The sequence below is a fragment of the Rana temporaria genome, chromosome 3 (assembly GCF_905171775.1).
Source record: "Rana temporaria chromosome 3, aRanTem1.1, whole genome shotgun sequence".
Lineage (NCBI taxonomy): Eukaryota > Metazoa > Chordata > Amphibia > Anura > Ranidae > Rana > Rana temporaria.
Window position 1 is genome coordinate 413,445 of NC_053491.1, and position 22,325 is coordinate 435,769.

The 22,325-nt window shown below is 50.5% G+C and overlaps 1 protein-coding gene across 1 annotated transcript in view; it reads right to left on the bottom strand.

The window, feature by feature from the left end:
* Nucleotides 1-22,325, bottom strand: part of TET3 (tet methylcytosine dioxygenase 3) — a 178,427-nt gene that overhangs the window by 66,178 nt on the left and 89,924 nt on the right. The window lies entirely within an intron of this gene.

The window sequence follows — 22,325 nt, forward strand, 5'->3', positions numbered from 1 at the left end:
TATATACAGTACCTTGGGAAAGTATTCGGCCCCCTTGAACTTTGCGACCTTTTGCAAAAAAGTTTAGCAAAAAAGTTTGAAATATCCAATAAATTTCGTTCCACTTCATGATTGTGTGCCACTTGTTGTTTCTTTTAAAAAAAATGACAGTTTTATATCTTTATGTTTGAAGCCTGAAATGTGGCAAAAGGTCGCAAAGTTCAAGGGGGCCGAATACTTTCACAAGGCCCTGTATATAAATATATATTATACACCCCTCCCCCTCCTATATAGATATATATAAAAAAAAGGTGCACACTAAAACAAGGGGGCCCAAAGTGCACTTCCCGGCGCCAAAGAAAATAATTTATCTGTTAATGAGATTCCACGAATGGAGTAGAAATAATCATATAATACATAAATCAATATCAAATACCGATCAGTTTGCGATTGTAAAATAAATGAACACTCATCTATCAAAACATATAAAATTGTATCAAACACATCGATCCAAAAAATGATAAAACGGCGCTAAGGATGGATGAAGTCCAAAATCACATCTATAATTCTAAATGATGAAAGTCCCTGTGTGGTTTGGCAGATCGCAGTTCAGAAAGTGGGAGGTGCTTCTGAGGTTTGGAATAGTAGGGCCCCCGACACCAGATCCCAATCTTCACCACACTTCCCCTCCGGGGTTCACACTCACCAGATCCCAATCTTCACCACACTTCCCCTCCGGGGTTCACACTCACCAGATCCCAATCTTCACCACACTTCCCCTCCGGGGTTCACACTCACCAGATCCCAATCTTCACCACACTTCCCCTCCGGGGTTCACACTCACCAGATCCCAATCTTCACCACACTTCCCCTCTGGGGTTCACACTCACCAGATCCCAATCTTCACCACACTTCCCCTCCGGGGTTCACACTCACCAGATGACGGAAGAAACTGAGCCTTGTATACAAAATCCTCCTTATCAGACCTCCAGACGCGGCAAGGGTTCATTTCCACTCACTCTCAGACCCCTCAGACCTCTCAGACCCCTCAGATCCCTCAGACCTCTCAGATCCCTCAGACCTCTCAGACCCCTCAGACCTCTCAGATCCCTCAGACCTCTCAGACCCCTCAGACCTCTCAGATCCCTCAGACCTCTCAGACCTCTCAGACCCCTCAGACCCCTCAGACCTCTCAGACCCCTCAGACCTCTCAGATCTCTCAGATCCCTCAGACCTCTCAGACCCCTCAGATCTCTCAGACCCCTCAGACCCCTCAGACCCCTCAGACCTCTCAGACCTCTCAGACCCCTCAGATCCCTCAGACCTGTCAGACCCCTCAGACCCCTCAGACCTCTCAGACCTCTCAGATCCCTCAGACCCCTAAGACCTCTCAGATCCCTCAGACCTCTCAGATCCCTCAGACCCCTAAGACCTCTCAGATCCCTCAGACCTCTCAGATCCCTCAGACCCCTCAGACCTCTCAGATCCCTCAGACCCCTCAGACCTCTCAGATCCCTCAGACCTCTCAGACCTCCAGACCCCGAGTCTCCTCAGCTGTGCCCTGCGAGGTTCTGCTCTGTGACCCTGAGTGGAAATGAACCCTTGCCGCTTCTGAAATGATGGATGGTGGAGGATTTTGTATACAAGGCTCAGTTTCTTCCTTCATCTGGTGAGTGTGAACCCCGGAGGGGAAGTGTGGTGAAGATTGGGATCTGGTGAGTGTGAACCCCGGAGGGGAAGTGTGGTGAAGATTGGGATCTGGTGAGTGTGAACCCCGGAGGGGAAGTGTGGTGAAGATTGGGATCTGGTGTCGGGGGCCCTACTATTCCAACCCTAGAAGCACCTCCCACTTTCTGAACTGCGATCTGCCAAACCACACAGGGACTTTCATCATTTAGAATTATAGATGTGATTTTGGACTTCATCCATCCTTAGCGCCGTTTTATCATTTTCTGGCAAGAGCTTCAGTGCTAAATGACAATGGATTATTGATTTTGTCCTCTGGAATCTTGAGCGTTTTCTGAGTTATTGATCTCAGATGTTTCTGATCAGGTTGTCCTTCAATCATTCATAGCAGGAGATTTATTTTGTTTTTAGATAAATGAGCAGAAGGTCTTGAAATATGAAGGTCACCAATCTCAGGACTTTTCACTCTGTCCCCAAATCTCCCCCAGCCGGGATTTCATACTTAGAGGTCCCAACTATCCCCCTCTATGGACTGGACTCCTCCATTCACTCTCTATGGACTGGACTCCTCCATTCACTCTCTATGGACTGGACTCCTCCATTCACCCTCTATGGACTGGACTCCTCCATTCACCCTCTATGGACTGGACTCCTCCATTCACTCTCTATGGACTGGACTCCTCCATTCACCCTCTATGGACTGGACTCCTCCATTCACCCTCTATGGACTGGACTCCTCCATTCACTCTCTATGGACTGGACTCCTCCATTCACTCTCCATGGACTGGACTCCTCCATTCAGTCTCTATGGACTGGACTCCTCCATTCACCCTCTATGGACTGGACTCCTCCATTCACTCTCCATGGACTGGACTCCTCCATTCACCCTCTATGGACTGGACTCCTCCATTCACTCTCTATGGACTGGACTCCTCCATTCACTCTCTATGGACTGGACTCCTCCATTCACTCTCTATGGACTGGACTCCTCCATTCACTCTCTATGGACTGGACTCCTCCATTCACTCTCTATGGACTGGACTCCTCCATTCACTCTCTATGGACTGGACTCCTCCATTCACTCTCTATGGACTGGACTCCTCCATTCACTCTCTATGGACTGGACTCCTCCATTCAGTCTCTATGGACTGGACTCCTCCATTCACTCTCTATGGACTGGACTCCTCCATTCACTCTCTATGGACTGGACTCCTCCATTCACCCTCTATGGACTGGACTCCTCCATTCACTCTCCATGGACCGGACTCCTCCATTCACTCTCTATGGACTGGACTCCTCCATTCAGTCTCTGTGGACTGGACTCCTCCATTCAGTCTCTGTGGACTGGACTCCTCCATTCACTCTCTAAGGACTGGACTCCTCCATTCACTCTCTGTGGACTGGACTCCTCCATTTACTCTCTATGGACTGGACTCCTCCATTCACTCTCTATGGACCGGACTCCTCCATTCACTCTCTATGGACTGGAATCCTCCATTCAGTCTCTGTGGACTGGACTCCTCCATTCACTCTCTATGGACTGGACTCCTCCATTCACTCTCTATGGACTGGACTCCTCCATTCACTCTCTATGGACTGGAATCCTCCATTCAGTCTCTGTGGACTGGACTCCTCCATTCACTCTGTGTGGACTGGACTCCTCCATTCCCTCTCTATGGACTGGACTCCTCCATTCACTCTCTATGGACTGGACTCCTCCATTCACTCTCTATGAACTGGACTCCTCCATTCAATCTCTATGGACTGGACTCCTCCATTCACTCTCTATGGACTGGACTCCTCCATTCACTCTCTATGGACTGGACTCCTCCATTCACTCTCTATGGACTGGACTCCTCCATTCACTCTCTATGGACTGGACTCCTCCATTCACTCTCTATGGACTGGACTCCTCCATTCACTCTCTATGGACTGGACTCCTCCATTCACTCTCCATGGACTGGACTCCTCCCATCACTCTCTATGGACTGGACTCCTCCATTCACTCTCTATGGACCGGACTCCTCCATTCACTCTCTATATACTGGACTCCTCCATTCACTCTCTATGGACCGGACTCCTCCATTCACTCTCTATGGACCGGACTCCTCCATTCACTCTCTATGGACCAGACTCCTCCATTCACTCTCTATGGACCAGACTCCTCCATTCACTCTCTATGGACTGGAATCCTCCATTCACTCTCTATGGACTGGACTCCTCCATTCACCCTCTATGGACCAGACTCCTCCATTCACTCTCTATGGACTGGATTCCTCCATTCACTCTCTATGGACTGGACTCCTCTCATCACTCTTTCCTGCATAATTCTTCCCATTCACACCTTTGCTTGTGGAAATGCAGTTCTGCCTCCTCTTCGGCCTCCCCCTGGAGTTTACATTTATATGTTCTTAATATTGACCTCTACATTGTGATTGGAGGTTCCCGAGCAGTCGGTCTCCCTTTGTAGGGTATACACGGCCAGCACAGTGGTGAGGAGGTTGGCACATCTGTCTTGATGTCCTTGTTTCCAATCCCAACCAGGGCACTACCTGCATTGAGTCCTCCATTTGCATGCATAGGGTTCCTCCAGGTACGCCGGTTTCCTCCCAAAGACCTGGGAGGATAAGTGGCCCTGGAAGGTATGGATGTGAGTTGGGAGATTGGAAGCCCCCCGAGGACAAGGACCGGTGTGATATATAGAACGTTTCCGGTGATCTATAATTACCAATAATAAATAATATGAGTATAGAAATCCATGTCCCCCACAAAGTGAAGAGTCCCCCCATCCCTCTGAGGAGCACCCCCTTCCAGTCCGGCAATGCCGGTCGTATGACCAGAAGGAGGATTGTGTCGGGGGGGGGGGGGTCAGCAAGATTTCTGATGTGGAAAAAAGTTCCTCCGGACCAGTGGCGGCCCGTCCATAGGGACGCCCGGGTGCCGCCGCCCCCCTCCCCCCTCCTGTGGTCTCAAAAAAACAAAACGGGCCCTTTAAGTATTTTTTTATTTGGCTTAAATGTAATTTTTACATTTTAACTGCAGTGATGGCGGCCGTCTATAGAGGGCGCTGCAGCGCCACCCCCCTCTCGCTAATAACATACATTCATGCATTGTATTGCACGAATGTATGTTATTGGTGGTTGCCAGCTGCCGCAAGTCTATCCGGACATAGGGCGCCGGTTACCTGAATAACGGCAGCTGGTTGGCTGAGCAGAAGTGCCTATCAGAGCCAGCGGCTCTGATAGGCTTTCCGAGTACAGCCCTAGTCTCCCGGAAGGTCTATCCTCGGAACGTAAGGGGTTGCGTTCCTTGGATAAGACTGACGCCCGTTTCAGCCAATCAGGTTCCCCGATTCTGGTTATCAGGAACCTGATTGGCTGAAGCGTCACCAAGGCGGGAGAAGAGGACATCGAGGGAGGACATGGAAGCAGAAAGGTAAGTGCATTTTACTATACCCTCTAATAACCCCTTCAATGCCGCTCACCACTATACCCCAGCGGCAACAATGGGCACAGAGGCGACAAAGGGCACAGTGACATGCACAGTGGCAACAATGGGCACAGTGAGACTGCAATTTTTTTTTTTTTTCGTTTGCGCCCCCCAAAAATTTTGAGCGCCAGCCGCCACTGCTCCAGACCCGAGGCGGAGTATTCAGAGGCCGATGTGAGGAGAATGTGAGAATGCCACCATCCCCCCCACCAGATCTTCACTAAACTCCTCCTACAATCCAACCAAATTAGGAAGGCTGAACGACATTTATTGTTATTAAATCGCTGCAGAAACCTTAGTCTAAAATCCAGCTTTTACCTTTTCTTTCAACCTTTGCTGCATCTTGGGCCCCTCCCCCGCTGGGGCGGGAGGTGCGGTGGCGGTAAAGCGATGTCCAATGACATGGAAGCAAAGGGGGGGGGAGTGTTTCATGGTTTTCTATGGGGCTTCCTCCCCGCAGCCATTTGCAGAAACTCTGCAGGAAGTTGTCCCAACAGTCACATGACCTCTGATGTCTGAAGAAACATCTTTGTTATCCGAGGCTCTGGGGGTTCCCGAGGCTCTGGGGGTTCCCCTCCCTGCTATGGAGATTTATAATCAACGTATTTGAAGGTCAGACCTGGGAGGGCAATGCGGGCCTCTGATGGGGATACTCTGAGGTTCTGGTTCTATGAGCCTTAGAAATGGACACACGGCCTCTGATGGGGATACTCTGAGGTTCTGGTTCTATGATCCTTAGAAATGGACACACAGCCTCTGATGGGGATACTCTGAGGTTCTGGTTCTATGAGCCTTAGAAATGGACACACGGCCTCTGATGGGGATACTCTGAGGTTCTGGTTCTATGATCCTTAGAAATGGACACACGGCCTCTGATGGGGGATACTCTGAGGTTCGGGTTCTATGAGCCTTAGAAATGGACACACAGCCTCTGATGGGGGATACTCTGAGGTTCTGGTTCTATGAGCCTTAGAAATGGACACACGGCCTCTGATGGGGATAATCTGAGGTTCGGGTTCTATGAGCCTTAGAAATGGACACACGGCCTCTGATGGGGGATACTCTGAGGTTCTGGTTCTATGAGCCTTAGAAATGGATGGACACACGGCCTCTGATGGGGGATACTCTGAGGTTCTGGTTCTATGATCCTTAGAAATGGATGGACACACGGCCTCTGATGGGGATACTCTGAGGTTCTGGTTCTATGAGCCTTAGAAATGGACACACGGCCTCTGATGGGGATACTCTGAGGTTCTGGTTCTATGAGCCTTAGAAATGGACACACGGCCTCTGATGGGGGGATACTCTGAGGTTCTGGTTCTATGATCCTTAGAAATGGACACACGGCCTCTGATGGGGGATACTCTGAGGTTCGGGTTCTATGAGCCTTAGAAATGGACACACGGCCTCTGATGGGGGATACTCTGAGGTTCTGGTTCTATGAGCCTTAGAAATGGACACACGGCCTCTGATGGGGATAATCTGAGGTTCGGGTTCTATGAGCCTTAGAAATGGACACACGGCCTCTGATGGGGGATACTCTGAGGTTCTGGTTCTATGAGCCTTAGAAATGGATGGACACACGGCCTCTGATGGGGGATAGTCTGAGGTTCTGGTTCTATGAGCCTTAGAAATGGACACACAGCCTCTGATTGGGATACTCTGAGGTTATGGTTCTATGAGCCTTAGAAATGGACACACGGCCTCTCATGGGAAATACTCTGAGGTTCTGGTTCTATGAGCCTTAGGAATGGACACACAGCCTCTCATGGGAAATACTCTGAGGTTCTGGTTCTATGATCCTTAGGAATGGACACACCACCTCTGATGGGGAATACTCTGAGGTTCTGGTTCTATGATCCTTAGAAATGGACACATGGCCTCTGATGGGAATAGTCTGAGGTTCTGGTTCTATGAGCCTTAGGAATGGACACACCACCTCTGATGGGGAATACTCTGAGGTTCTGGTTCTATGATCCTTAGGAATGGACACACCACCTCTGATGGGGAATACTCTGAGGTTCTGGTTCTATGATCCTTAGAAATGGACACATGGCCTCTGATGGGAATAGTCTGAGGTTCTGGTTCTATGAGCCTTAGGAATGGACACACGCCTCTGATGGGGATACTCTGAGGTTCTGGTTCTATGAGCCTTAGAAATGGACACATGGCCTCTGATGGGAATAGTCTGAGGTTCTGGTTCTATGAGCCTTAGGAATGGATGGACACACGGCCTCTGATGGGGGATACTCTGAGGTTCTGGTTCTATGATCCTTAGGAATGGATGGACACACGGCCTCTGATGGGGGATACTCTGAGGTTCTGGTTCTATGATCCTTAGGAATGAATGGACACACGGCCTCTGATGGGGGATACTCTGAGGTTCTGGTTCTATGATCCTTAGGAATGGATGGACACATGGCCTCTGATGGGAATACTCTGAGGTTCTGGTTCTATGATCCTTAGGAATGGATGGACACACGGCCTCTGATGGGGGATACTCTGAGGTTCTGGTTCTATGAGCCTTAGGAATGGATGGACACATGGCCTCTGATGGGAATACTCTGAGGTTCTGGTTCTATGAGCCTTAGGAATGGACACACGGCCTCTGATGGGGGATACTCTGAGGTTCTGGTTCTATGATCCTTAGAAATGGATGGACACACGGCCTCTGATGGGGGATACTCTGAGGTTCTAGTTCTATGATCCTTAGAAATGGATGGACACACATGGCCTCTGATGGGAATACTCTGAGGTTCTGGTTCTATGAGCCTTAGAAATGGACACACGGCCTCTGATGGGGAATAGTCTGAGGTTCTGGTTCTATGAGCCTTAGGAATGGACACATGGCCTCTGATGGGAATACTCTGAGGTTCTGGTTCTATGATCCTTAGGAATGGATGGACACACGGCCTCTGATGGGGGATACTCTGAGGTTCTGGTTCTATGATCCTTAAGAATGGATGGACACAAGGCCTCTGATGGGGGATACTCTGAGGTTCTGGTTCTATGATCCTTAGGAATGGATGGACACACGGCCTCTGATGGGGATACTCTGAGGTTCTGGTTCTATGAGCCTTAGAAATGGACACACGGCCTCTGATGGGGAATAGTCTGAGGTTCTGGTTCTATGAGCCTTAGGAATGGACACATGGCCTCTGATGGGGGATACTCTGAGGTTCTGGTTCTATGAGCCTTAGGAATGGACACACGGCCTCTGATGGGGGATACTCTGAGGTTCTGGTTCTATGATCCTTAGGAATGGATGCCTTATGCCCTGTACACACTGCCGGGATTTCCAACTGGAAAAGTGCAATAGGAGGTGGACTGGAGAAGAACACTGAGGCCCTTCAGCGATCGATTGTTACAACCACCGATCACCACACAGGAGGTCATGTCTGCATCCCTTATATTATATATATGGTACAAATGATAGAATTGTGTGAGGATTGTATTTGGTTTATGATCCAGGTTTTTATATGATGTTGGGGTTTTGGGTGAAGACGGAGAAAGTGGTGAAATATTTGCATTTTATTAGGATGGTTGTTTTCAGTATTTGGAATGAATTTCTCTTATTGGTGATTTTATTGTGTCTTGTTGTGATTTTTGTGTTGTATTTGCTGAATGTAATTGTATCTTTAATCATTTCCCTTTATAAAGTGTTCTGAAATTCTATAGAAGGTGAACAAATGGGGTGGGAAATAATTTCTGGTTGTAGAATACGGGTAATACCCCATCCTGAGGGTGATAGAAGAAGGGATGTATAATATATATAATGCGGGATGGGGAGAGCTTCTGTTTTCTGTCAGGCCGATGACACTGATGAATGGTCCGGGGAAGCAATGTCCTTCTATCTGCTGCTGATTCCCCTTGACTGCTGGAGAATGTCTTACACAGAGCAGATGTCTTTACTGCAGCATTCCTGGGAAGAAATCCAGTCACGGATGGTTTTACACACACAGTCACACCCTTCATGCCGTCCTTTACAGCAACATTAGCTCAAGTTCAAGGGTAAGTTATACCAGGAGAGCGTGGAGGAGCAAAAGGAGGATCAGGAACCTTCAACGGAGGCCGGGACCTTTCTCTGCACCGGGGACGGGACCTCTCTCCGCCCCTCTGCACAAGGACAGGGACCTCTCTCCGCCCCTCTGCACAGGGGCAGGGACCTCTCTCCGCCCCTCTGCACAGGGGCCGGGACCTCTCTCTGCCCCTCTGCACCGGGGACGGGACCTCTCTCCGCCCCTCTGCACAAGGACAGGGACCTCTCTCCGCCCCTCTGCACAGGGGCAGGGACCACTCTCCGCCCCTCTGCACAGGGACCTCTCTCCGCCCCTCTGCACAGGGGCCGGGACCTCTCTCTGCCCCTCTGCACAGGGGCCGGGACCTCTCTCCGCCCCTCTGCACAGGGACAGGGACCTCTCTCCGCCCCTCTGCACAGTGGCCGGGACCTCTCTCCGCCCCTCTGCACAAAGGCCGGGACCTCTCTCCGCCCCTCTGCACAAAGGCCGGGACCTCTCTCTGTCCTCTGCACAGAGGCCGTGACCTCTCTCCGCCCCTCTGCACAGGGGTCGGGACCTCTCTCTGCCCCTCTGCACAGGGGCCGGGACCTCTCTCCGCCCCTCTGCACAGGGGTCGGGACCTCTCTCCGCCCCTCTGCACAAAAGCCGGGACCTCTCTCTGTCCTCTGCACAGAGGCCGTGACCTCTCTCCGCCCCTCTGCACAGGGGCCGGGACCTCTCTCCGCCCCTCTGCACAGGGGTCGGGACCTCTCTCTGCCCCTCTGCACAGGGGCCGGGACCTCTCTCCGCCCCTCTGCACAGGGGTCGGGACCTCTCTCTGCCCCTCTGCACAGGGGCCGGGACCTCTCTCCGACCCTCTGCACAGGGGCCGGGACCTCTCTCCGACCCTCTGCACAGGGACCTCTCTCCGCCCCTCTGCACAGGGGCCAGGACCTCTCTCCGCCCCTCTGCACAGGGGCCGGGACCTCTCTCCGACCCTCTGCACAGGGGCCGGGACCTCTCTCCGACCCTGCCGCGAGCTCAATGTCCGCCGGTGTCCCTTGATTGTGTCACAGAGCTGCAGAATGGAGAGAGGTTAGTGTAAACAAGCATCTCCCTGTTCTGCCTAATGACACGTCACTGATTGTTCCTTGTGATCAGGAGCAGCGATCAGTGACATGTCACTCGTAGCCACGCCCCTTAACAGTTAGAATCACTCCCAAGGACACACTTAACCCCTTCCTCGCCCCCTAGTGGTTAACCCCTTCCCTGCCAGTGTCATTTTCACAGTAATCGGAGCATTTTTATAGCTTCCAATTTTCAATATTTTAGAGTTTCCTAATGAGCGGATTTTGGAGTTTTGGGCGCTGGAACTTTTGATTGGCATTTGTAATCATTTTATTCTAAGCGCTTCCATGAAGGAGAAATGCACAACATAATAGAAGGAAAAGTTCTATCTAAAAACAATCGTTTTGTAATATAGATCGTGGATAATAATAATGACACTCCTCAGGATTTCTTCTGGGATTTACACCAGTGGCGGCCCATCCATAAGGGGCGCCCCCTCCCCCAATCTATGCGCCCAGCCCCTAATCTCCACGCAGGGCGCTGAACACATGGATTTCAATGTTTTTTGAGGCACGTGATTAGAGCCTGAGGCCCGGATTCTCAAACGAGTTACGCTGGCGTATCTCCAGATACGCCGTCGTATCTCTGAGTCTGAGCCGTCGTAACTATGCGCCTGATTCTTAGGATCAGTTACGTATAGATTTCTATTAGATCCGACTGGCGTAAGTCTCTTACGCCGTCGGATCTTAACTGCATATTTACGCTGGCCGCTAGGGGCGTGTACGCTGATTTACGCCTAGAAATATGTAAATCAGCTAGATACGCAAATTCACGAACGTACGCCCGGCCGATGCAGTACAGATACGCCGTTTACGTTAGGCTTTTCCCGGCATAAAGTTACCCCTGCTATATGGTGGTGTACATGCGGCGTGCCAACGTTAAAGTGGAGGTTCACCCTATAAAAAATTTCTAACACTACATCCAGCCCAGTTGTGCATATAAAATGACACTGACCTTTTTTTTTTTCCCTGTAGATAGCGTTTAGCCGCGGAATTCACCGCGGCTTCCGGGTAGGGAATCCCGCGGGAGTGGGCGTTCCTATTGACATGCCAATTGATTGATATGCTAAACGACGGCGCACACAGCGCGTCACGACTTCCCGAAGGAAGCTCGGGTCGGCTCGGCTCTATTCGGCGCCTGCGCACCGGCGCCGAATAGAGCCGAGCTGACCCGAGCTTCTTTCGGGAAGTCGTGATGCGCTGTTTGCGCCATCGTTTAGCATGTCAATCAATTGGCATGTCAATAGGAACGCCACTCCCGCGGGATTCCCTACCCGGAAGCCGCGGTCACTTCTAGTAGACGCTGTGTGCAGACTCAGGAAGAACGATGTTGTAGGACGCGCGTGGTCCGCAGAGTGGTCCGCAGAGTGGTCTGCAGCGTGGTCCGCAGTGTGGTCCGCAGCGTGGTCCATAGAACCAGATCCACGTTTCTGCCTTTGGGGAAAGCTACTTCAGCCTGACCTTTCACCTTCCTAGAGAGCAGCAGACGGACTGTTTCATTTTGTGTTGGGGATTTAAGCAGCTCAGTGAACTGTTGAACCTTGAGCTACCCGTAGTATGCACAGTGCTGCACAACACACCCAAACCTAATCTTGCTGACAAATCCTTATCAGTCCTTGAATGATGGCGCCGCCTGAGCAGTGGCAGCAAATAAATTCCCAGCCCTTCCAGAAGGAACAACTTCCTTATTGCCCTTCACCCACCCCGTATTGTGGTTTCTTACCTTCAGTGTAGTGAAATGTATTTCCCTTATAAATACAAACGTATTGTCTTCTATGGAGAACTTTACTATCTATCATAAAACAATAGCTGCTTGTATGTTCCATGTCGACATGAGCCCCTCCCCCATCCCACCACCCCCCCAATGTGACCCGGAAGAGGGGATCCAATCCAGCCAAGCCAATATCAGATCCTACAACTCGAGGAACAAATTGGAAATGGCAATTTTCACTAGAAGACGTCCACCAGTGAAAACAATTCGAGAGGCTGCTGGTCTGATATCGGCTGATGGACTCATTGGCCTCAACATTCCCCCCCCCCTCTTTTCTGGTCTGTGATATCGGCTGATGGACTCATTGGCCTCAACATTCCCCCCCCCCCTCATATCTGGTCTATCGGCTGATGGACTCATTGGCCTCAATATTCCCCCCCCCCCATCTCATGTCTGGTCTGTGATATCGGCTGATGGACTCATTGGCCTCAACATTCCCCCCCATCTCATGTCTGGTCTATGATATCGGCTGATGGACTCATTGGCCTCAACATTCCCCCCATCTCATGTCTGGTCTGATATTGGCTGATGGACTCATTGGCCTCAACATTCCCCCCCCCCCCTCATGTCTGGTCTGATATCGGCTGATGGACTCATTGGCCTCAATATTCCCCCCCCCCCTCATGTCTGGTCTATGATATCGGCTGATGGACTCATTGGCCTCAACATTCCCTCCATCTCATGTCTGGTTTGATATTGGCTGATGGACTCATTGGCCTCAACATTCCCCCCATCTCATGTCTGGTCCATGATATCGGCTGATGGACTCATTGGCCTCAACATTCCCTCCATCTCATGTCTGGTCTGTGATATCGGCTGATGGACTCATTGGCCTCAACATTCCCCCCATCTCATGTCTGGTCTGTGATATCGGCTGATGGACTCATTGGCCTCAACATTCCCCCCATCTCATGTCTGGTCTGTGATATCGGCTGATGTACTCATTGGCCTCAACATTCCCTCCATCTCATGTCTGGTCTATGATATCGGCTGATGGACTCATTGGCCTCAACATTCCCCCCATCTCATGTCTGGTCTGTGATATCGGCTGATGGACTCATTGGCCTCAACATTCCCCCCATCTCATGTCTGGTCTGTGATATCGGCTGATGTACTCATTGGCCTCAACATTCCCTCCATCTCATGTCTGGTCTATGATATCGGCTGATGGACTCATTGGCCTCAACATTCCCCCCATCTCATGTCTGGTTTGATATTGTCTGATGGACTCATTGGCCTCAACATTCCCCCCATCTCATGTCTGGTCTGTGATATCGGCTGATGGACTCATTGGCCTCAACATTCCCCCCATCTCATGTCTGGTCTGTGATATCGGCTGATGGACTCATTTGGCCTCAACATTCCCCCCATCTCATGTCTGGTCTGTGATATCGGCTGATGGACTCATTGGCCTCAACATTCCCCCCATCTCATGTCTGGTCTGTGATATCGGCTGATGGACTCATTTGGCCTCAACATTCCCCCCATCTCATGTCTGGTCTGTGATATCGGCTGATGGACTCATTGGCCTCAACATTCCCCCCATCTCATGTCTGGTCTGTGATATCGGCTGATGGACTCATTGGCCTCAACATTCCCCCCATCTCATGTCTGGTCTGTGATATCGGCTGATGGACTCATTGGCCTCAAAATTCCCCCCCCATCTCATGTCTGGTATGTGATATCGGCTGATGGACTCATTGGCCTCAATATTCCCCCCCCCATCTCATGTCTGGTCTGTGATATCGGCTGATGGACTCATTGGCCTCAACATTCCCCCCCATCTCATGTCTGGTCTATGATATCGGCTGATGGACTCATTGGCCTCAACATTCCCCCCATCTCATGTCTGGTCTGATATTGGCTGATGGACTCATTGGCCTCAACATTCCCCCCCCCCTCATGTCTGGTCTGATATCGGCTGATGGACTCATTGGCCTCAATATTCCCCCCCCCCTCATGTCTGGTCTATGATATCGGCTGATGGACTCATTGGCCTCAACATTCCCTCCATCTCATGTCTGGTTTGATATTGGCTGATGGACTCATTGGCCTCAACATTCCCCCCATCTCATGTCTGGTCCATGATATCGGCTGATGGACTCATTGGCCTCAACATTCCCTCCATCTCATGTCTGGTCTGTGATATCGGCTGATGGACTCATTGGCCTCAACATTCCCCCATCTCATGTCTGGTCTGTGATATCGGCTGATGGACTCATTGGCCTCAACATTCCCCCCATCTCATGTCTGGTCTGTGATATCGGCTGATGTACTCATTGGCCTCAACATTCCCTCCATCTCATGTCTGGTCTATGATATCGGCTGATGGACTCATTGGCCTCAACATTCCCCCCATCTCATGTCTGGTCTGTGATATCGGCTGATGTACTCATTGGCCTCAACATTCCCTCCATCTCATGTCTGGTCTATGATATCGGCTGATGGACTCATTGGCCTCAACATTCCCCCCATCTCATGTCTGGTTTGATATTGGCTGATGGACTCATTGGCCTCAACATTCCCCCCATCTCATGTCTGGTCTGTGATATCGGCTGATGGACTCATTTGGCCTCAACATTCCCCCATCTCATGTCTGGTCTGTGATATCGGCTGATGGACTCATTGGCCTCAACATTCCCCCCATCTCATGTCTGGTCTGTGATATCGGCTGATGGACTCATTTGGCCTCAACATTCCCCCCATCTCATGTCTGGTCTGTGATATCGGCTGATGGACTCATTGGCCTCAACATTCCCCCCATCTCATGTCTGGTCTGTGATATCGGCTGATGGACTCATTGGCCTCAACATTCCCTCCATCTCATGTCTGGTCTGTGATATCGGCTGATGGACTCATTGGCCTCAACATTCCCCCCATCTCATGTCTGGTCTGTGATATCGGCTGATGGACTCATTGGCCTCAAAATTCCCCCCCCATCTCATGTCTGGTATGTGATATCAGCTGATGGACTCATTGGCCTCAACATTCCCCCCATCTCATGTCTGGTCTGTGATATCGGCTGATGGACTCATTTGGCCTCAACATTCCCCCCATCTCATGTCTGGTCTGTGATATCGGCTGATGGACTCATTGGCCTCAACATTCCCCCCATCTCATGTCTGGTCTGTGATATCGGCTGATGGACTCATTGGCCTCAACATTCCCCCCATCTCATGTCTGGTCTGTGATATCGGCTGATGTACTCATTGGCCTCAACATTCCCTCCATCTCATGTCTGGTCTGATATCGGCTGATGGACTCATTGGCCTCAACATTCCCTCCATCTCATGTCTGGTCTGTGATATCGGCTGATGGACTCATTGGCCTCAACATTCCCCCCATCTCATGTCTGGTCTGTGATATCGGCTGATGGACTCATTGGCCTCAACATTCCCTCCATCTCATGTCTGGTCTGTGATATCGGCTGATGGACTTTATTGGCCTCAACATTCCCTCCATCTCATGTCTGGTCTGTGATATCGGCTGATGGACTCATTGGCCTCAACATTCCCCCCATCTCATGTCTGGTCTGTGATATCGGCTGATGGACTCATTGGCCTCAACATTCCCCCCATCTCATGTCTGGTCTGTGATATCGGCTGATGGACTCATTGGCCTCAACATTCCCCCCATCTCATGTCTGGTCTGTGATATCGGCTGATGGACTTTATTGGCCTCAACATTCCCTCCGTCTCATGTCTGGTCTGTGATATCGGCTGATGGACTCATTGGCCTCAACATTCCCCCCATCTCATGTCTGGTCTGTGATATCGGCTGATGGACTCATTGGCCTCAACATTCCCCCCATCTCATGTCTGGTCTGTGATATCGGCTGATGGACTCATTGGCCTCAACATTCCCTCCATCTCATGTCTGGTCTGTGATATCGGCTGATGGACTTTATTGGCCTCAAAATTCCCCCCATCTCATGTCTGGTCTGTGATATCTGCTAATGGACTCATTGGCCTCAACATTCCCCCCATCTCATGTCTGGTCTGTGATATCGGCTGATGGACTCATTGGCCTCAACATTCCCCCCATCTCATGTCTGGTCTGTGATATCGGCTGATGGACTCATTGGCCTCAACATTCCCCCCATCTCATGTCTGGTCTGTGATATCGGCTGATGTACTCATTGGCCTCAACATTCCCTCCATCTCATGTCTGGTCTGATATCGGCTGATGGACTCATTGGCCTCAACATTCCCTCCATCTCATGTCTGGTCTGTGATATCGGCTGATGGACTCATTGGCCTCAACATTCCCCCCATCTCATGTCTGGTATGTGATATCGGCTGATGGACTCATTGGCCTCAACATTCCCCCCATCTCATGTCTGGTCTGTGATATCGGCTGATGGACTCATTGGCCTCAACATTCCCTCCATCTCATGTCTGGTCTGTGATATCGGCTGATGTACTCATTGGCCTCAACATTCCCCCCATCTCATGTCTGGTCTGTGATATCGGCTGATGTACTCATTGGCCTCAACATTCCCCCCATCTCATGTCTGTGATATCGGTTGATGGACTCATTGGCCTCAACATTCCCCCCATCTCATGTCTGGTCTGTGATATCAGCTGATGGACTCATTGGCCTCAACATTCCCTCGATCTCATGTCTGGTCTGTGATATCGGCTGATGGACTTTATTGGCCTCAACATTCCCTCCATCTCATGTCTGGTCTGATATCGGCTGATGGACTTATTGGCCTCAACATTCCACCCATCTCATGTCTGTGATATCGGCTGATGGACTCATTGGCCTCAACATTCCCTCCATCTCATGTCTGGACTGTGATATCGGCTGATGGACTCATTGGCCTCAACATTCCCTCCATCTCATGTCTGGTCTGTGATATCGGCTGATGGACTCATTGGCCTCAACATTCCCCCCATCTCATGTCTGGTCTGCGATATCGGCTGATGGACTTTATTGGCCTCAACATTCCCTCCATCTCATGTCTGGTCTATGATATCGGCTGATGGACTCATTGGCCTCAACATTCCCCCCATCTCATGTCTGGTCTGTGATATCGGCTGATGGACTCATTGGCCTCAACATTCCCCCCATCTCATGTCTGGTCTGTGATATCGGCTGATGGACTCATTGGCCTCAACATTCCCCCCATCTCATGTCTGGTCTGATATCGGCTGATGGACTCATTGGCCTCAACATTCCCCCCATCTCATGTCTGGTCTGTGATATCGGCTGATGGACTTTATTGGCCTCAACATTCCCCCCATCTCATGTCTGGTCTGTGATATCGGCTGATGGACTCATTGGCCTCAACATTCCCTCCATCTCATGTCTGGTCTGTGATATCGGCTGATGTACTCATTGGCCTCAACATTCCCCCCATCTCATGTCTGGTCTGTGATATCGGCTGATGTACTCATTGGCCTCAACATTCCCCCCATCTCATGTCTGTGATATCGGTTGATGGACTCATTGGCCTCAACATTCCCCCCATCTCATGTCTGGTCTGTGATATCGGCTGATGGACTCATTGGCCTCAACATTCCCTCGATCTCATGTCTGGTCTGTGATATCGGCTGATGGACTTTATTGGCCTCAACATTCCCTCCATCTCATGTCTGGTCTGATATCGGCTGATGGACTTATTGGCCTCAACATTCCCCCCATCTCATGTCTGTGATATCGGCTCATGGACTCATTGGCCTCAACATTCCCTCCATCTCATGTCTGGTCTGATATCGGCTGATGGACTCATTGGCCTCAACATTCCCTCCATCTCATGTCTGGTCTGATATCGGCTGATGGACTCATTGGCCTCAACATTCCCTCCATCTCATGTCTGGTCTATTATATCGGCTGATGGACTCATTGGCCTCAACATTCCCCCTATCTCATGTCTGGTCTGTGATATCGGCTGATGGACTCATTGGCCTCAACATTCCCTCCATCTCATGTCTGGACTGTGATATCGGCTGATGGACTCATTGGCCTCAACATTCCCTCCATCTCATGTCTGGTCTGTGATATCGGCTGATGGACTCATTGGCCTCAACATTCCCCCCATCTCATGTCTGGTCTGTGATATCGGCTGATGGACTCATTGGCCTCAACATTCCCTCCATCTCATGTCTGGTCTGTGATATCAGCTGATGGACTCATTGGCCTCAACATTCCCCCCATCTCATGTCTGGTCTGTGATATCGGCTGATGGACTCATTGGCCTCAACATTCCCCCCATCTCATGTCTGGTCTGTGATATCGGCTGATGGACTTTATTGGCCTCAACATTCCCTCCATCTCATGTCTGGTCTATGATATCGGCTGATGGACTCATTGGCCTCAACATTCCCCCCATCTCATGTCTGGTCTGTGATATCGGCTGATGGACTCATTGGCCTCAACATTCCCCCCATCTCATGTCTGGTCTGTGATATCGGCTGATGGACTCATTGGCCTCAACATTCCCTCCATCTCATGTCTGGTCTGATATCGGCTAATGGACTCATTGGCCTCAACATTCCCCCCATCTCATGTCTGGTCTGATATCGGCTGATGGACTCATTGGCCTCAACATTCCCCCCATCTCATGTCTGGTCTGTGATATCGGCTGATGGACTTTATTGGCCTCAACATTCCCTCCATCTCATGTCTGGACTGTGATATCAGCTGATGGACTCATTGGCCTCAACATTCCCTCCATCTCATGTCTGCTCTGTGATATCGGCTGATGGACTCATTGGCCTCAACATTCCCCCCATCTCATGTCTGGTCTGTGATATCGGCTGATGGACTCATTGGCCTCAACATTCCCCCATCTCATGTCTGGTCTATGATATCGGCTGATGGACTCATTGGCCTCAACATTCCCCCCATCTCATGTCTGGTCTGTGATATCGGCTGATGGACTCATTGGCCTCAACATTCCCCCCATCTCATTGTCTGTGATATCGGCTGATGGACTCATTGGCCTCAACATTCCCTCCATCTCATGTCTGGTCTGTGATATCGGCTGATGGACTCATTGGCCTCAACATTCCCCCCATCTCATGTCTGGTCTGTGATATCGGCTGATGGACTCATTGGCCTCAACATTCCCTCCATCTCATGTCTGGTCTGTGATATCAGCTGATGGACTCATTGGCCTCAACATTCCCCCCATCTCATGTCTGGTCTGTGATATCGGCTGATGGACTCATTGGCCTCAACATTCCCCCCATCTCATGTCTGGTCTGTGATATCGGCTGATGGACTTTATTGGCCTCAACATTCCCTCCATCTCATGTCTGGTCTATGATATCGGCTGATGGACTCATTGGCCTCAACATTCCCCCCATCTCATGTCTGGTCTGTGATATCGGCTGATGGACTCATTGGCCTCAACATTCCCTCCATCTCATGTCTGGTCTGTGATATCGGCTGATGGACTCATTGGCCTCAACATTCCCCCCATCTCATGTCTGGTCTGTGATATCGGCTGATGTACTCATTGGCCTCAACATTCCCTCCATCTCATGTCTGGTCTGTGATATCGGCTGATGGACTCATTGGCCTCAACATTCCCCCCATCTCATGTCTGGTCTGTGATATCGGCTGATGGACTCATTGGCCTCAACATTCCCTCCATCTCATGTCTGGTCTGTGATATCAGCTGATGGACTCATTGGCCTCAACATTCCCCCCATCTCATGTCTGGTCTGTGATATCGGCTGATGGACTCATTGGCCTCAACATTCCCCCCATCTCATGTCTGGTCTGTGATATCGGCTGATGGACTTTATTGGCCTCAACATTCCCTCCATCTCATGTCTGGTCTATGATATCGGCTGATGGACTCATTGGCCTCAACATTCCCCCCATCTCATGTCTGGTCTGTGATATCGGCTGATGGACTCATTGGCCTCAACATTCCCCCCATCTCATGTCTGGTCTGTGATATCGGCTGATGGACTCATTGGCCTCAACATTCCCTCCATCTCATGTCTAGTCTGATATCGGCTGATGGACTCATTGGCCTCAACATTCCCCCCATCTCATGTCTGGTCTGATATCGGCTGATGGACTCATTGGCCTCAACATTCCCCCCATCTCATGTCTGGTCTGTGATATCGGCTGATGGACTTTATTGGCCTCAACATTCCCTCCATCTCATGTCTGGACTGTGATATCGGCTGATGGACTCATTGGCCTCAACATTCCCTCCATCTCATGTCTGCTCTGTGATATCGGCTGATGGACTCATTGGCCTCAACATTCCCCCCATCTCATGTCTGGTCTGTGATATCGGCTGATGGACTCATTGGCCTCAACATTCCCCCATCTCATGTCTGGTCTATGATATCGGCTGATGGACTCATTGGCCTCAACATTCCCCCCATCTCATGTCTGGTCTGTGATATCGGCTGATGGACTCATTGGCCTCAACATTCCCCCCATCTCATTGTCTGTGATATCGGCTGATGGACTCATTGGCCTCAACATTCCCTCCATCTCATGTCTGGTCTGTGATATCGGCTGATGGACTCATTGGCCTCAACATTCCCCCCATCTCATGTCTGGTCTGTGATATCGGCTGATGGACTCATTGGCCTCAACATTCCCTCCATCTCATGTCTGGTCTGTGATATCGGCTGATGGACTCATTGGCCTCAACATTCCCCCCATCTCATGTCTGGTCTGTGATATCGGCTGATGGACTCATTGGCCTCAACATTCCCCCCATCTCATGTCTGGTCTGTGATATCGGCTGATGGACTCATTGGCCTCAACATTCCCCCCATCTCATGTCTGGTCTGTGATATCGGCTGATGGACTCATTGGCCTCAACATTCCCTCCATCTCATGTCTGGTCTGTGATATCGGCTGATGGACTCATTGGCCTCAACATTCCCTCCATTTCATGTTTGGTCTGTGATATCGGCTGATGGACTCATTGGCCTCAACATTCCCTCCATCTCATGTCTGGTCTGTGATATCGGCTGATGGACTCATTGGCCTCAACATTCCCCCCATCTCATGTCTGGTCTGTGATATCGGCTGATGGACTCATTGGCCTCAACATTCCCCCCATCTCATGTCTGGTCTGATATCGGCTGATGGACTCATTGGCCTCAACATTCCCCCCATCTCATGTCTGGTCTGATATCGGCTGATGGACTCATTGGCCTCAACATTCCCTCCATCTCATGTCTGGTCTGATATCGGCTGATGAACTCATTGGCCTCAACATTCCCATCTCATGTCTGGTCTGTGATATCGGCTGATGGACTCATTGGCCTCAACATTCCCTCCATCTCATGTCTGGTCTGTGATATCGGCTGATGGACTTTATTGGCCTCAACATTCCCTTCCCCCTCTCATGTCTGGTCTGATATCGGCTGATGGACTCATTGGCCTCAACATTCCCCCCATCTCATGTCTGGTCTGTGATATCGGCTGATGGACTTATTGGCCTCACCATTCCCCCCATCTCATGTCTGGTCTATGATATCGGCTGATGGACTCTTTGACCTCAACATTCCCCCCATCTCATGTCTGGTCTGTGATATCGGCTGATGGACTTTATTGGCCTCAACATTCCCCCCATCTCATGTCTGGTCTGTGATATCGGCTGATGGACTTATTGGCCTCAACATTCCCTCCATCTCATGTCTGGTCTGTGATATCAGCTGATGGACTCATTGGCCTCAACATTCCCCCCATCTCATGTCTGGTATGTGATATCAGCTGATGGACTCATTGGCCTCAACATTCCCTCCATCTCATGTCTGGTCTGATATCGGCTGATGGACTAATTGGCCTCAACATTCCCCCCATCTCATGTCTGGTCTGTGATATCGGCTGATGGACTCATTGGCCTCAACATTCCCCCCATCTCATGTCTGGTCTGATATCGGCTGATGGACTCATTGGCCTCAACATTCCCTCCATCTCATGTCTGGTCTGTGATATCGGCTGATGGACTTTATTGGCCTCAACATTCCCCCCATCTCATGTCTGGTCTGATATCGGCTGATGGACTTTATTGGCCTCAACATTCCCCCCATCTCATGTCTGGTCTGTGATATCGGCTGATGGACTTTATTGGCCTCAACATTCCCCCCATCTCATGTCTGGTCTGATATCGGCTGATGGACTCATTGGCCTCAACATTCCCCCCATCTCATGTCTGGTCTGATATCGGCTGATGGACTCATTGGCCTCAACATTCCCCCCATCTCATGTCTGGTCTGATATCGGCTGATGGACTCATTGGCCTCAACATTCCCATCTCATGTCTGGTCTGTGATATCGGCT